This window comes from Anser cygnoides, chromosome 3 (assembly GCF_040182565.1).
Source record: "Anser cygnoides isolate HZ-2024a breed goose chromosome 3, Taihu_goose_T2T_genome, whole genome shotgun sequence".
Classification (NCBI taxonomy): domain Eukaryota; kingdom Metazoa; phylum Chordata; class Aves; order Anseriformes; family Anatidae; genus Anser; species Anser cygnoides.
Window position 1 is genome coordinate 122,539,380 of NC_089875.1, and position 14,141 is coordinate 122,553,520.

A 14,141-nucleotide genomic window follows, 5' to 3' on the forward strand; every position below is an offset into this window, starting at 1 on the left:
GGGAAAGGAAGGAACAGGGAAAAACCTGTATCACGTAATTGCAAATTCATTTATTATAAAGGGAAGAGTTCAGAGAAGTAAATCTGAAACCAACTTTCCTGATTTGTCAGGTAAACTTTAGATACGGTTAACAACTTAATAAAATCAGGAGGACTGAGGTGCCTGGGATTTCTTTTCACTGAATCTATTATAAGCACCAACAATCTATATTTCAGGTATAGAAAGGTAATGCGAAGGGGCTGTGAACCTCCCGAGTGAATAATCGCAACAAGAGCGTTAAGACCTAACACAAAATGGAGAAGGAAGGCTCAGTAAAGAGATGTGTGTCTTGCAGTACAAAGTGGAATACAAGGCCAGCTGAGTTGGAGTTTGCAACCAGTGGCAAAAAAATAAAAAATCTATCACCTCATGCAGAGAAAAAAAAATACAAAAGGCAAAAAGTAGAAAAGGTAGTGATTAAAGATAGTCTGCAGGCATGACCCAAACCACAAGTAATGCTATTCCCCTTATTTTCACTGAGGACATTGTTCCACGTACTGCTTCAGCTGGATGACAAGGGTTTCCTGAAAGAGCTGGCACAACGCTGCAGCTCAGGCAAAGCGCGGTTTTGTTTATCACGTGAACTGCGGTAACCTGTGGAGCACAGGAATGATAGAAATTATTCCATAATACAGGATAATATACTATAAAATATAGAAATTAATCTATATTTAAGAATAAGAGAAAATTACATCATTCATATGCAAGGCTCTGGAAGTTTTGAAGTAAAAACTACTTGAAGCCATGCTGAAAAATGGGATAGAAAGCAACACAATCTCACCAAAGATATGTGCAGACTAATTCAGTGTAAATTGTTTTCCGGTCACATAAGGAATATCTTCAGTTATACAAATGATACAGGAAACTGATATGTGGGAAATTGGTAATAAAACTTGAGAAGATGAAGTAAATGTAAAGAACTGGTTTAAGGGGTCTTAATACAGATAGACCCAGAAGTGGGAAATTGGTTTGGATGGGGGATCCTACTGAAATTACTCAGATTTTCATCTGTGACATTAGCACCAGAAGTCAGGAGTATCCCAAGAAAATTAACTGATGACACGAACTTGGGAAGTATCGGCAACGCACACCCAGACCAAACCGGTAATCCACAGCCCAAGTGATGTGAAAACCAATCGTACACGCTGGTGTCACAAGGCATTTGGGAACAAATAAGAAGCTTCTGCTTCAGGAGTGGGTGTACAGTACCTGGAAGTAACAGGGATGAGAAGGACCTTGATATACTCATTAATCATACCCTGTAATTATAAGCTGTCAGTGTGATACAGCTATGGGAAAGGAAAAACAATTCTGAAAGTCCAGCCTGTGTATTGCCAGTAGAGATAAAATCAGTGAATTGTACAAGGTAATGAGATATCTTGTGCGGTTCCACTCACTTGCATTCAGGAAAGACTACTTAAAACTGGAACAAATGTACTGAAAAACTTACAAATAACCAGGAAAGGAAAAGGCTCTGACAGGTAAGAAAGAAGTCAAGAAGTTCAAGTTAAAACAAAAGCTGAAAGGTTTGGCATGGCGAGCTAGCAGCAGGCTAAACACTAAGGGGCAAAACCAGCTGTTCAGCACTGGTACAAGAACAAATGGATATAAATTCACTGCGGATAAACTTAGTTTAGAAGAAAGTTGCTACTCAGTTGGCAAAATGTAAAACACCAGAGAGTACATGAAGCGAGTTACAGGGATGGTATGTCTCCACCGAAGTATCAGGCTTAGTGCTCTAGGAAGGCTTTAATAGGCTTGTTTTCCTGAATAAGACAATTTTAGAGCCCAGTAATTTTTTATGAGCAATTTAAATTATTCCTTTCATTGTCGTGTCTGTGTTAACAGTGATGCCATGTCCTTGGCACCGCTTCGGCTATTTTGTTCTACTCTTTAAAGGTTATTATATCAGATTATTACTGTACCATCTCAGTCCCACAGTAATGTGTCATAAATGTGAATAATTTCTCATGCACTCATGCTCTATTTCTCATCTTAAGGGCTCCTAAACACCTCGCAGTGCATGGCTGAAACAACACAAAGTCTCTGAAACCCTGCAGTCACAAGCTGCTGCTGTATTACCCGTGGCTGTGCAACCTGCTAAAGTAGCAGCCCTCAACGACCAGTTCACAAACAACTGTTTTTAATTTCTGGCAACATCAGCTCCTCATGGGCAACTAACACAAATTCCCTGTAATTCCCTGTGGCAGCAAGTACTGCCCATCCTGGAGGAACTGAGCAGGCAGGCAGCGGTTCCGCCGCACGCCTGTTACCTACCAGAACCTGCTCCTCGCTTCCCACCCCGCAGGAGCTGAGCTGCTGCCAGCAAGAAGTCAGCGTCATGGGACTTCTTCCTGAGCTTCTTTTTCTCTTTTTGAATTCATGTAACTGATCAGTTGCTTTGTCTTTTTGTTAAATGAATAAATAAAACTCTAAGCTTTTGTTAGCCCCACTGAACTCCCCTGTGACACCCGGGAGGAGAGAGGATGGGCATGACCCACCGTTAGGAAGCAGCGAAGCCTGAAATCCAAGCATCAAAGGCATAAATAAAGCCAGGTCACCGTCTGTTGCTCTAGTTTTCAAAGCCTCTCTCTACTGACCACATGGCAAACTGTTTTTCCAAATGCTTATGCATACGCTAGGAACACCGCTAGTGGGGTGGTATGAAGGATGCATGCCCTCGGGCACATCGACTGTGGAGTCTGCATCTTCCTAGGAACTGTTGAATTGGGTCATCACTGTGAAGCAGAACAGTTAGAGCAGCTTCATCACAACCCATTACTTCAGCTGCGAGGGTGATCACACACTGAAACAAACATGGCACAAAGTGCAGGGTCCTCCATCTCCTGCTGTCCTTAAACCACAACAGGATGACGTCCCGGATGACAGGCTTTAGCCAGTCAGCAGTAACGCAGCAGTGCAAGGAGGAGCTCATGAAAAAGAAAGAATTATGGGCCAGGAAAAAAAAATAAAAAAAATCATCCCTGGAAGTAAGGAAGAAAAATATTTTATCAATATCAAAAAAGACCAGAGAATAAAGTAAAAAAGAAATACAATGACACAAAGTGAAAAATCCACTTCCTACCTCTGTTCCCACTATGGAAAGACATGAAGTAAAAAAGAAGTAAAAATCCTTTCCTTACTTTGCTGTCTCATTTCCTCCATTTTACATGGAGAGCATGAAGTTTTCCAAAGAACATGAAGTTTTCCAAAGGTCCATCTGGTGGTGCGGTGAGGCTCCAACATTATCGTCCCTACAACACACAACAAATACTTGCAGAAGTAGACAGAATCCTGTTGTTATGCAGTGGAAAACCCTGCCTCAAGAAAAACACCCCAGCTATTCACAGAATAATTTAGGTTGGAAAAGACCTCTAAGATCATCTAGTCCAACCTTTAATTGCTCCTAACCGGTTATAACAAATGGGTGCTAACATTCTAAGACTGCTGTACCTTCCCATGCCTGTTTTGTTTCAGCTCTCCATGAGCCTCTTCAGAGCAGCGAGGCAGCTGTGATAAGTGCCCTGCAAGAGAGCCATACAAAGCATATCTTATTAAACAGACATTTCATCTGTATTTTAACAGACTCTGCTTTCAATTTAATAATCATCATCTGGTTTGTTTTGTTCTCTGCCAAATTGCAATTAAGGAAAAAAAAAAAAAAGCACCTCATAAGTGAAAGAAAAACTGCAGAATCAATTTCTAAATATAGATAAGAAGCACACTCGTGGCTCAAGCAAGGGAATTATCTTGTCACATTAAACAGGAACAAAAAAGAGATTGCTTCTCTCTTGAACTCAGCTCCTGCTTTATCTCAGTTGCTGTGCTGGCTGTCAGATGGGAATACCTGTGAGGTGGAGAGCAGCTTGAGACGCACAGGAAACTGCAAGCAACAAACACTGCTTGCTAAGCCCACAGCTGGAGATACAAATATACAGGGGCTGTAAGGACCTTCTTTGGTACTTGGATGGCTGCTAATGACCAAAATCGTGCATTCATAATTTAAAAATCTTAAATTATTACAAAAAAAATAAATAAAAGGATTCCAAAATTGTTATTCTGGTTTCTCAGATAGCCCATTCTCAACCCTACCCTTTTACTTAAACACATTTTGGACCGGCCTATGATCTCTTTACAACCATATACAGCACAACTTCATGTAAAGGGTAAGAAAAGCTGACAGATGATTTAAACTCAGAGCCATCTAACTCCTGAACACTTCTGATGGCATGGCACACCGAGAGCTCATGCATAAATAGCAGCACAAGCACTTAAGGAAAAAAAAAAAAAAGAAGAGCAAATGAAGGGCGAAGGTAGCAGTCTGGTTATGAAAGATATCACAGAACAGGCCAGTATTAATACTGATACAAAAAGAGAGGGAAAATAAAAGATGTGAACATGATGGTAGCATTACAGTGTAGACCAGTCTCACATGAGATGTTACAGCCATGTAGAAGTAACAAGAGCTATCCACCCCTTGCTGATAAAATATCACAAAAGTGCAAAGACAAATAGGACACTGAGGTTGGGTGAATTCTGATGTATAAATGTTTAACTCTATAAATGTGTAAATCTACAAATGTGTAAATCTATAATGGTGAAAGAGCAAAAAAGCATGCTATAGAAGAAATTAATTAAAATCAACATATCAGTAAAACATATAAGTTGGAAAGCCGTGAACAGTGCAAATGCATCCTTCAGTGTTAGAAAAGAATTAACTCCTAACTCTCACAGGAACGCAGAGGCACGAAGAGGAGGAAAATGGAGGGCAGAAGGCCTGGAGTCCTGCAGGCAGCGAGGAACTGACAGAACGGACGGGTTCTGCTTTGTGTTTCAAACAACATACCTAGGAGCACCAGGCCAAATGGTCTTGTCTCTACCTTTCATGTTATTCAGGAATCCAACAAAGGACTGCAGACTACAGGGTGGGCTGGCACCTACAATAACAGTGTCAAGAAAATTTTAAATTAAAAATATGTACGGAAAGTTCCCTTTTCTTTACTTAGACCTGATCATAGACAATAAAGTCTAATGACAGTGGGGTCCGACGTTAAAAGTGAGCCTGTCTTCAAAGAGGTACTTCAGGTTTCATCTGGAGAAATGAAGTAAAAATTACGAAAGGACTTCAGAAGGCTAACACTGCTCGAGACAAACAGTCGGGAAGAACATCAAATTGAGTCCAGGTTGAGGAAAACATTTCAAAGCGGGGCTGCTTGGTGCCTAGAAAAGGCAATGGAGGCCCCAACCCATCAGCAGGCACCGCTGGGCCCGGAGGAGGCCGTGGCGGTACCGGCCGCGCACCAGGCCCCACGTTCTGCCCCGAGCTCCGGGCTGGTGTCCGAGCGCTGCGACCTGGCAATCACCGTGTTCAGCCACAGAGCCGCTGCCTGGCACACACAGCGAACTGGCAATGCCTGCTGATAGCGCTCTGTGTTTCTATTTTTTGGTAGAGAACAAAGCAAAAAAAAAAAAACAGAACAGGTTGGTGCGAGCCATCTGGAAGAAGACTTAAAACTCTGCACGGTCAACTCTCTGGATGACTGAAAAAAATATTTAGAGCTCAGTAACTGCAGAGACTGTAAAAACCTACAGCATGGGCTAAAAATTATGCTTTTGCAATTTTAAATTTTAGATTTTTTTGTATAAATACTGTAAATAAATGTTAGCTAGTACTAGTACATTTAAGCGTTCCTGTGCAGAACCCAGTGCACAGCCCTGATCAGCCACAACCACACAGGGCATTCATACTGGCACAGGGTCCACGAAAGCTTTTCAGTCTGACCACGGGGACAAAGAATCTGCCACTGAGAGAAATTACACAAAATGGAGGCAGGTCCTCTTGCTCTTCATAAACACATTAAAACAAAGCAAACAAGCAGAAAATTACCACTGGAACTAAAGAACAATACTAGCATAGGATCGGTGTGGTCTGAAAAGGGAATTAGAATGAAAGCCAGGAAGTGATTTTCAACTACACAAAAATAGGATTTTTGAAACATCTAATAGATGGGCAGGTGCAAAATTTAACAGTTTTTAAACCTTAAAAATTTACAAAGTGGATTACAGACGTGGTGTCAGTGATATGAAGGAGCTGTTCTTGCTGATCCAAGAGATTCTTTCCAGTTTGCCATTTCTAATGACTACATGAAAGCTGTGCAGTATGTCAGATTTGGTGATATCATATGAAGGAGGGCCCAGCTCACTCAGTGATGCAATGTGCCGCTGTTGAATCACCCCATACCAACATCTTTCGTACCCAGAGGAAACAAGCAGGGAACTGAGGCAAGCAATGTCCGAGATTAATTTAATGCTTCTTCTCTTTGATATGCCACCAAGAGCTTCAATTGTAGCGGCAGTTTCTGAAAAATGAAAGTCTCTCCTTGTGAGACCTGAACTGAGATTTTTTTTCTCATGATTTCACCATTGTCTCTACCATGAAAAGAAAGACAACTTTCAGTCACTGACTGAAACAAAACCAAGTATCTACTGGAGAAAATCTTAAACTCACTGATTAGCTTCTGAAACATCTCATCTCTGTTTTAAGACATGAAAAGCTGCATATGAATTTTAAGCAATTTTTGCCACTGTCCTGGTTTTGGCTGGGATGGAGTGAACTTTCTTCATAGGGGCTCATACAAAGCTGCGCTTTGGATTTTTGATGAAAATAATGGTGATAACGGATGGATGGATTGTTTGCTGCAGAGCCGTGCTTGCAGGGAGCCAAGCGAGGAGCCCGGGGTGCACAAGGAGCCGGGAGGGGACAGAACCAGGACAGCCGACCCCCAGGGACCAAAGGGATGTCCCATCCCAGAGGGCGTCCTGCTCAGCAATAGAAGCTGGGGGAAAGGAGGAGGAAGGACGGGATGTAGGGACGACGGCGTTTTCCCAAGCAGCCGCTACGCGTGCCGAGCCCTGCCTTCACTCCTGCCTGCCGACGGGGAGCAGGGAACGAGCTCCTTGCGTTGCTCTTCTTGCACATGCGGCTGTTGTTGGCCTGGTGACATGTCCTTATCTCAGCCCACGAGTTCTTGTCTTTTACCTTTCCCGTTCTGTTCCCCATCCCATCTAGGATGGGAAGGGTGAGCAAGCAGCTGGGTGGTGCTGAACTGCTCTGGACTCTGAATTCTATGAATTTTGCCACTTTGCTAGGAAAGCAACAGTTGTAAAAGGCAAAGAATATAAATGATCATGCCTTTCCCCACCCCCACGCCAATTTTTGCCATATTTTGCACAATTTATCTTTGAGAAAACATTTGCCCTTGAGATGACTCTGGTTTGAGTTTGCTGCCTCAGCACTGGGGGAGATTTCACTGCTGATGACTCAGTGCTGGAGCGGGCAGGCCAGGCTCTGTGCCGCCCCCCCCTTTTCTTGTTTCTCTGTGGTTCTTTTAGACAGAATCCTTAATACTCTTGCGTTGCTGAGAAAAACCACAAAGAAGACAAATACAGACTGTTGAAAATATTTCTTTTTACTTTAGAATAATGGAAAACATGTCATTTACATTGCTGTGCAACTTTCATTACCGATGTTGCAAATCCTTCACTTCTCCATACAAAGCTTAACCAACTCCATACAAAGCTTTTTTTTTTTCTGCTTTCATTTCTTCTTCACCGCTACTAAATTTGTTTTAGCCTTTTCCCATCACACTTACTGAAAATCTTTTGCTATCTTGCCTGAAGTTGGTCCAAAGCACAGCTTTTTGCAGTTGTACAAACTGAGTGGAATAGGCCTAGCAGGTATTTTGTTTTTTGAATTCTATTCCGTTCTGCTTGGTTAGTGATGAAAACTAAACCAAATGGCCGAATTTCTGCCGAAGGTCCAGAATGTGGAGACTTGTAAACTGATGTTATGGTAATGTTCCACACCGTGCCGGGCGCTGAATGCAAGCAATGCGGTGCTGCCATACGTGATATTCTGATTCCCCTTCAGAGCTGTGCCGAGCAGTTTTTACACAAATACTGGGAAAACCGTGGTAGCAGCAGTCAGTAGAGGCAGCACATGTACGTACACTGAACTGCACAAATACTGCAGGGGGACAGGCAGGCGGTAGTGCTGTGTAAGATGATGGAGGAGTTATTTCAGACAAACGTCACACTTGAGAAAAAGGAAAATATAATACCGGGATGCATAAAGAGAAGTACTATTTGTAAGTCACGTGAAGGTGTTATTTACTGTATACAGTATCAGGATGGCACTGCCTTGGAGTATTGCATCTTGTTTTGGGAACTGAAGCTCAAGGATGAGTGGGCCAACTGGGCAAGAGTCCAGAGAAGAGCAGCTGAATGCTTCTGCACAGAAAACATGCCCTGCGAGGAGGGCTGCTGTTTGACTGCAAGAAGAGAAAGCCTAAGGAACATCACAGCAATCCAGAAATAACTGTAAAGAGGAAGGGAGTTGTTGCTCAATACCCTGTGGAGGAAGGACAAAGAATAGCAGAGATATAACTCGCTAGTGGTAAGGATAACTTCACACTGAAACAGATTACCTAGGAAGATTGTGAATTTTCCATCACCAGAAGTTTTTGCAGCCAGGTTAAACAAGTATGTGTTAGGAAAGAGGCCCATTCCAGACTTACTTTCAGTGCACCAAGAACACTACATTCCAAACAAGCATGATGTTTTCCTAAAAAAACCAATAACAAAGAAAATTACAAACCTTCTACATCTACAATCATCTCATTTGGGGTTTGCTTTTGTTCCTCTTAACATCTTTGCACCAGCCCCAAAGTGCAAATTCACTCTTGTGCTCATATCTGAGGTGACATCATCTGAGGTTTCCTTTTATTTTCGTGTTTTGTTCACAACTGGATGAAATGACACATGATGACACTGAAGCTGAGGATCTCAGCAAGAAGGAAAGTATTTCCTATGCCAAATTTCCTGTTATTTTTAAACTGGTACCACTGCTCTGGAATGCTAAGTACATTCTTCTGACAGAAACTTCTGTCAGAATTGTGTCATCAAAGCATACGCCTACAGAAGAATGTCTCTTCTGCTTTTTTGTGGAGCCGTTTCTGCATCCAAAAGAGGAACACCGTGGGCTTGTAAAAGCTGTTTGATATTACCAGCTCCAATCCACTTATTCATCATTTAAAGAAAATGATATTTTGAAATAAGAAGTATTTGTAAAATTTTAGTCTCTTGATGCACACATCTATTGCCCATAAATACAGAGAGAATTCGTGTGTATGCAAACTGAAGGGAGAATCCATTCCTCTATACGCAGGCATTTTAAAGCTGTAACAGTGGGAAGCAGCAGAAAATGACAGTGTGGGGTTTCTTCATGTTTATCTCTTGAGCGTGGCATTCGCTGTCTCTCACAAATTCTGACGAGGAAGTTAGTACGCAGAGGTGAGATGAACAGGATCTCCAAATACTCGTTATCCCTTAACAACAAAGCAGCAGCAAGAGAATAAAGCAATTTACTGTAAAATCTAGATTTTAGATTGCTGATGATCAAAATGTTATAAATGTAATTTGTTAATATTTTATGCAATTGAAAGAACCTGATAACCATCCTGTATTACTTTTGCATTTCTTTATGGCCTGTTCTCATTCAGTGGTTTCTTTTATAGCCACACAGAGTGTTTCCTGGATGACAAAGTCTAAATTCTACATAATAGACAGTGCTGTGGAAGCAACAAACTAACCTCAAGCTGAAGCACCGAGCTCAGCTATTGTACTGTTTTCTCTGGGTATTGGTACCCTAACTTTCAGCGTAGCTCTGGTCCCCTCGTGTCAGGACCCTGGTGGTGCCCAGTATTTCTTCTCAAATGCTATTGCTTCATGGGACTGAATGTAGCACTGCACAATGCAAAGTTTTACAGAACACTCCAATCAATTGCAGACAGATGGTGTTGAAATTCAACACAGAAAATAAAAATAATAAATAAAATAGATCTACTGGTTTGGGTTACCTTAACTAAAGAAGTCTTTACCATACCTGCTGCACTCCTTTAGAAATCGTTACCTGTACAGGTGAGGCTGTGGAGTGCACTAGCTGCTGATTCTATGCCAGAAACACAAGATAAGATTACTTTATCTTACTGTTGCCATTTCAAAATTAGATGTCTAGATCTGAGCAAGTTATCATTTCCCTTACAGGCAATGCAGACAAAGAGAATTCAGAGGGCAATTCCTGCCACCATAAGACAGGTGCTTACAGCAGGTCACATAACTGCCATCTGAAAGTTAATTAGTAAATAGGCACAATGATCTCAGGGTGTCCAGATCAGGCTCACTTACCTCACTTTTAGATTTCTCAAATTAGATGACAAAACTCTGCTCAGGGGCTACATTCACAAAGATACAGCTGTTTAAATCTCTCTTTAGTCACAAAAGTCCAACATGGGGACACTGTTAACAATCATAAAACCCCTATCTAACCCTGCAGGTGGTTACATTTCTATCTTATATAATGGAGTAATTCTCTTGCCTTTCTAATCCAAGTTAGAAAGTGGCTCCTGGGCCCCAGGCCAAGCAGGGGAAAATGCTTTGTGTCCATAGTTTCCTAAGTCTAGGATCCTACACAATCAGCAAGTCAGCTGGGAGCACGGCAGCTGTTGCTTTAGCCTTTGTACCTCCATAACATAAGCCTCTCTTGCGTACACCATTAATGCTCTCAGCTCATTTTCTCGAGCCCACATCAGTGTGCACATCACTGGGAAATACCGTCTCTGCACCCCTTCAGCTGCTGTTTTTCTTGAGCTGCTCAAGTATCCTGTGTACCACTGCTGCGGCTCATCCTTCTTTTCTTTTTCCTGGAATGGCTTGGAGGGGCCGCGGCCTACAACGGAGCAACACTGGCAGATGGATGTCGGCATCTTGGAGAAAATCATACTGCGAGACCACCAGGGAATGGGAAGAGTCTTGTGCAAAGCCCAGCCATTAATCTTCCCTCCCAGGCAGCGACGTTGGTTTGGGCCACAGCCCAGGCTTGGTTTCCCCTCTGTCGAGGAGAGGTTTTAGGCCAAGGGACCAAGTACACACTAGTATGACTGTATTGCCCTGTTTACGCTGAGCAATGCTTCAGGAGGGAAGAGAACGGTGCCTCACGCCGCCGCCAGGAGCTGCTGCCCGCTCAGGAGGCCTGAGGGAGCCTGCTGATGTCAGTACGAGCCCATCCCAGCTATGTCATGGTGACCAGGGGATGTTCCTGAGGGCTGGGCAAAAGCAAACCTCACTTCTGTCATCAAGAAGGAAAAGACAGATGCAGCTTCACCTCAGTCCCTGGGAAAGTGGTATCTGGAAACCATTATTAAACATAGGAAAGGCAAAAAGGTGATTAGGAGCAGTCAGTGAAGACAAAATCAAGCATGACCAACCTTACAGCCTTCTACGGTGAAACGACCGAGCTGATAGCCATCTGAGATAAGGAAAGACCAGCGGATGTTTCCTTTGACTTTAGCACAGCTCTTCAAAGTGTCTCCCATAACAAACTCCAAGTACAAACTGTGTACACAGACAGTGAGGTGGACTGAGTGCTGGCTCAACGGGTCACGATGAGTGCCCCAAGCCCTGCTGGAGACCAGTCCCTAGGGGTGTTCCCTGGGGCTCAGACAGGGTCCAGATGTTTAACACCTTCATTAATGATCTAGATGACAGGACGGTGTACTCCCTCAGCAAGTTTGCAGTGGATACAAAGCTGGAAGGAGCGGTTGAGCCTCAGATGATTGTGATGCTGTTTAGAGGGGCCTCAAAAGGCTGGAGATGGGCAGGGCAGAACCTCATCAAGTTAAAGGGAAATGCCAAGTCCTGCACTGTGGAGGAACAACTCCACGTACCAGTACAGGCTGGTGGACAACTGGCTGGAAAACAATCTGGCAAAGGACCGGTGGCCAGCAATGTGCTCTCGAGGCAAAGGTCAGCAGCATCCTGGGATTCATTAAGCAGTGTCACCAGCAGCCTCGGGGAGGCAATCCTTCCCCTCTTGTCAGCACCAGTGAGATCACTGCTGGCATACTGTGTTCAGCTCTGGGTTCCCCAGTACAAGAGAGACTTACTGGAGTCAGTCCAGTGAAAAGCCACAAAAATAAATGAAGGCACTGGAACACCTGCCATGCAAGGAAAGATTACGATCGCTGCACTGCACACCCTGCAAAAGGCCTCAGGTAAGCCTTTCTGTATCAAATGAATTCAGCAGCTGCTTCTAGACCAGTACCCAAAGGTTGTTCCCTGGTACGAGAGCACGTGGCACAGAATGGGCTGTGGCCATGCTATTGGAAGCCTGCAGGCTGCACAAAGGTGATTCTGTCCCAAATGCCTACCTGGAACGGCCCCTACCGCATGCAGGATTGCCAGAATTGCCTGGAAGTTGTTTGGGACAGTACTGATTGGTCTGGAGCTTAGATGTACACCAAAATATATTGGTCCCTTAACTGTTTCAACAGTTAACAGTACAATCAAATTCCAGTGCCACTGCCTATATCCTACTGCCACCTAATTTACCAGCGTAGATGCAGCCAGCAGAAACAACCCTTTATATCTCCTCTGCCTGATCTTAGTTCCACTGCTGCCAGCAGGCCTAACTCCAGGATTCGGGAAAAAAAAAAACACACACAAAAACATGTACTATCACGCACGTATATAGCTCCCAATAAACATTAACGCAGTACCAGCTAGAATGTCTATGCAGTGCTGTTTTCTCTCATCTTTCTCTCCCGTTGTGACAGAGTATTTCCCTCCCACGCGTGCAATGTTAGCAGTCCCTCCTCTCCGCGCACCAAGAATCCTCTTCCTTTCCCACAGGCACAGAAAACATTTTGCAGAAGGTGCCGTGGCATTTCCACGCTGGGAGGCTGAGCAGCGGGAGGGAGGCTGCGTGCGCTGCCTTGAATGTGAGGGGGCAGCTGTGTGCTGTGAGGTGACAGAGCTGGGACAGGCTGCCCAGGGGCTGTGCAGTCTCCTTCTCTGGAAATACCCAAACCCCTGGGATCTCGGGGTGACCCTGCTGGGCTGGGGTTGGACCAGGATTCTCCAGAGCTCCCTGCCAACCCTGGCAATAGAGCTTAGTGAAATGGTTCAGTGGAGGGCTTGGTAGTGTTAGGTCAGAGGTTGGACTAGGTGATCCTGGAGGTCTCTTCCAACATAGATGACTCTGTGAGTCTGTGAAAATACACTTCACTGGGCTAAACTGAGCTGCATGGGGCTAAATTGGGCTGCACTCAGCTAAATTGGACCTGTTATACTGCGCTGGGCTGCACAGGCCTAAGTTGGGCTGCAGTGGGCTTTAGTGGGCTAAAATGTGCTAAAATGGGCTCTGCTGGCTCAAATGGGCAGCACTGGGCTAAACTGGGCTAATTGGCGCTGTGCTGGGCTGCACTGGGCTAAGTTGGGCTAAACTGGGTTAAACTGGGCTAAACTAGGCTAAACTGGGTTAAACTGGGCTGCACTGGGCTAAACTGGTCTCCACTGGTCTAAAATGGGCTGTACTGGGCTGAATTGGACCTTTTATACTGGCCTGGGCTGCACAGGCCTGAATTGGGCTGCAGTGGGCTGTACTGGGCTAACGTGCTTAACTGGGCTCCACTGGGCTCAAATGGGCAGCACTGGGCTAAACTGGGCTGTACTGGAGCACTGTGCCCGGCTGTGGGCTCCCCAGCCCCAGAGGGACACGGAGCTGCTGGAGCACACCCAGGAGGGCTGCGGAGGTGCCGAGGGGCCCGGAGCAGCCGCAGCACGAGGCCGGGCTGAGAGAGCCGGGCCCGGTCAGCCTCAGGTGGGCACAGCCCCGCGAGGGGAGGCTGCCGGGAGCACGGCACCAGGCTCTGCCCGGCGCTGCCCAGCGGCAGGACGAGAGGCAGCGGGCACCAGACGGAGCCCGGGACGTTCCTGAGGGCTGTGAGGGGGCAGCACCGGGACAGGCTGCCGGGGGCTGGGCGCTGTCCTCTGGGGAGACCCAAACCCCCGGGATACTCGGAGGGACCCTGCTGGGCAGGGGTGGGACCAGGGACCCCCAGAGCCCCCCACCAGCCCCGGCGCTCCGTGGTTCTGTCACAAGAGCGGCCGGAGCCACCTCCGCCCTGTCACCGCCCCCCCCCCCCCGTGCGCATGCGCGGGGCCGCTGCGCCCCGAGGGGCCGCTCAAAGCAGCCGCTCCGCGAG

At 45.3% G+C, this 14,141-nt stretch overlaps 1 long non-coding RNA gene across 1 annotated transcript; it reads right to left on the reverse strand.

Annotated features, from left to right (window-relative positions):
• Positions 1-538: 538 nt before the first annotated feature.
• On the reverse strand, positions 539-3,592 carry LOC125180916 (uncharacterized). The gene is made up of 3 exons (XR_007159836.2): positions 3,493-3,592; positions 3,183-3,293; positions 539-633 (listed from the first exon to the last, which is right to left on the reverse strand). It is a non-coding gene; the product is annotated as an uncharacterized lncRNA (long non-coding RNA).
• Positions 3,593-14,141: the final 10,549 nt, after the last annotated feature.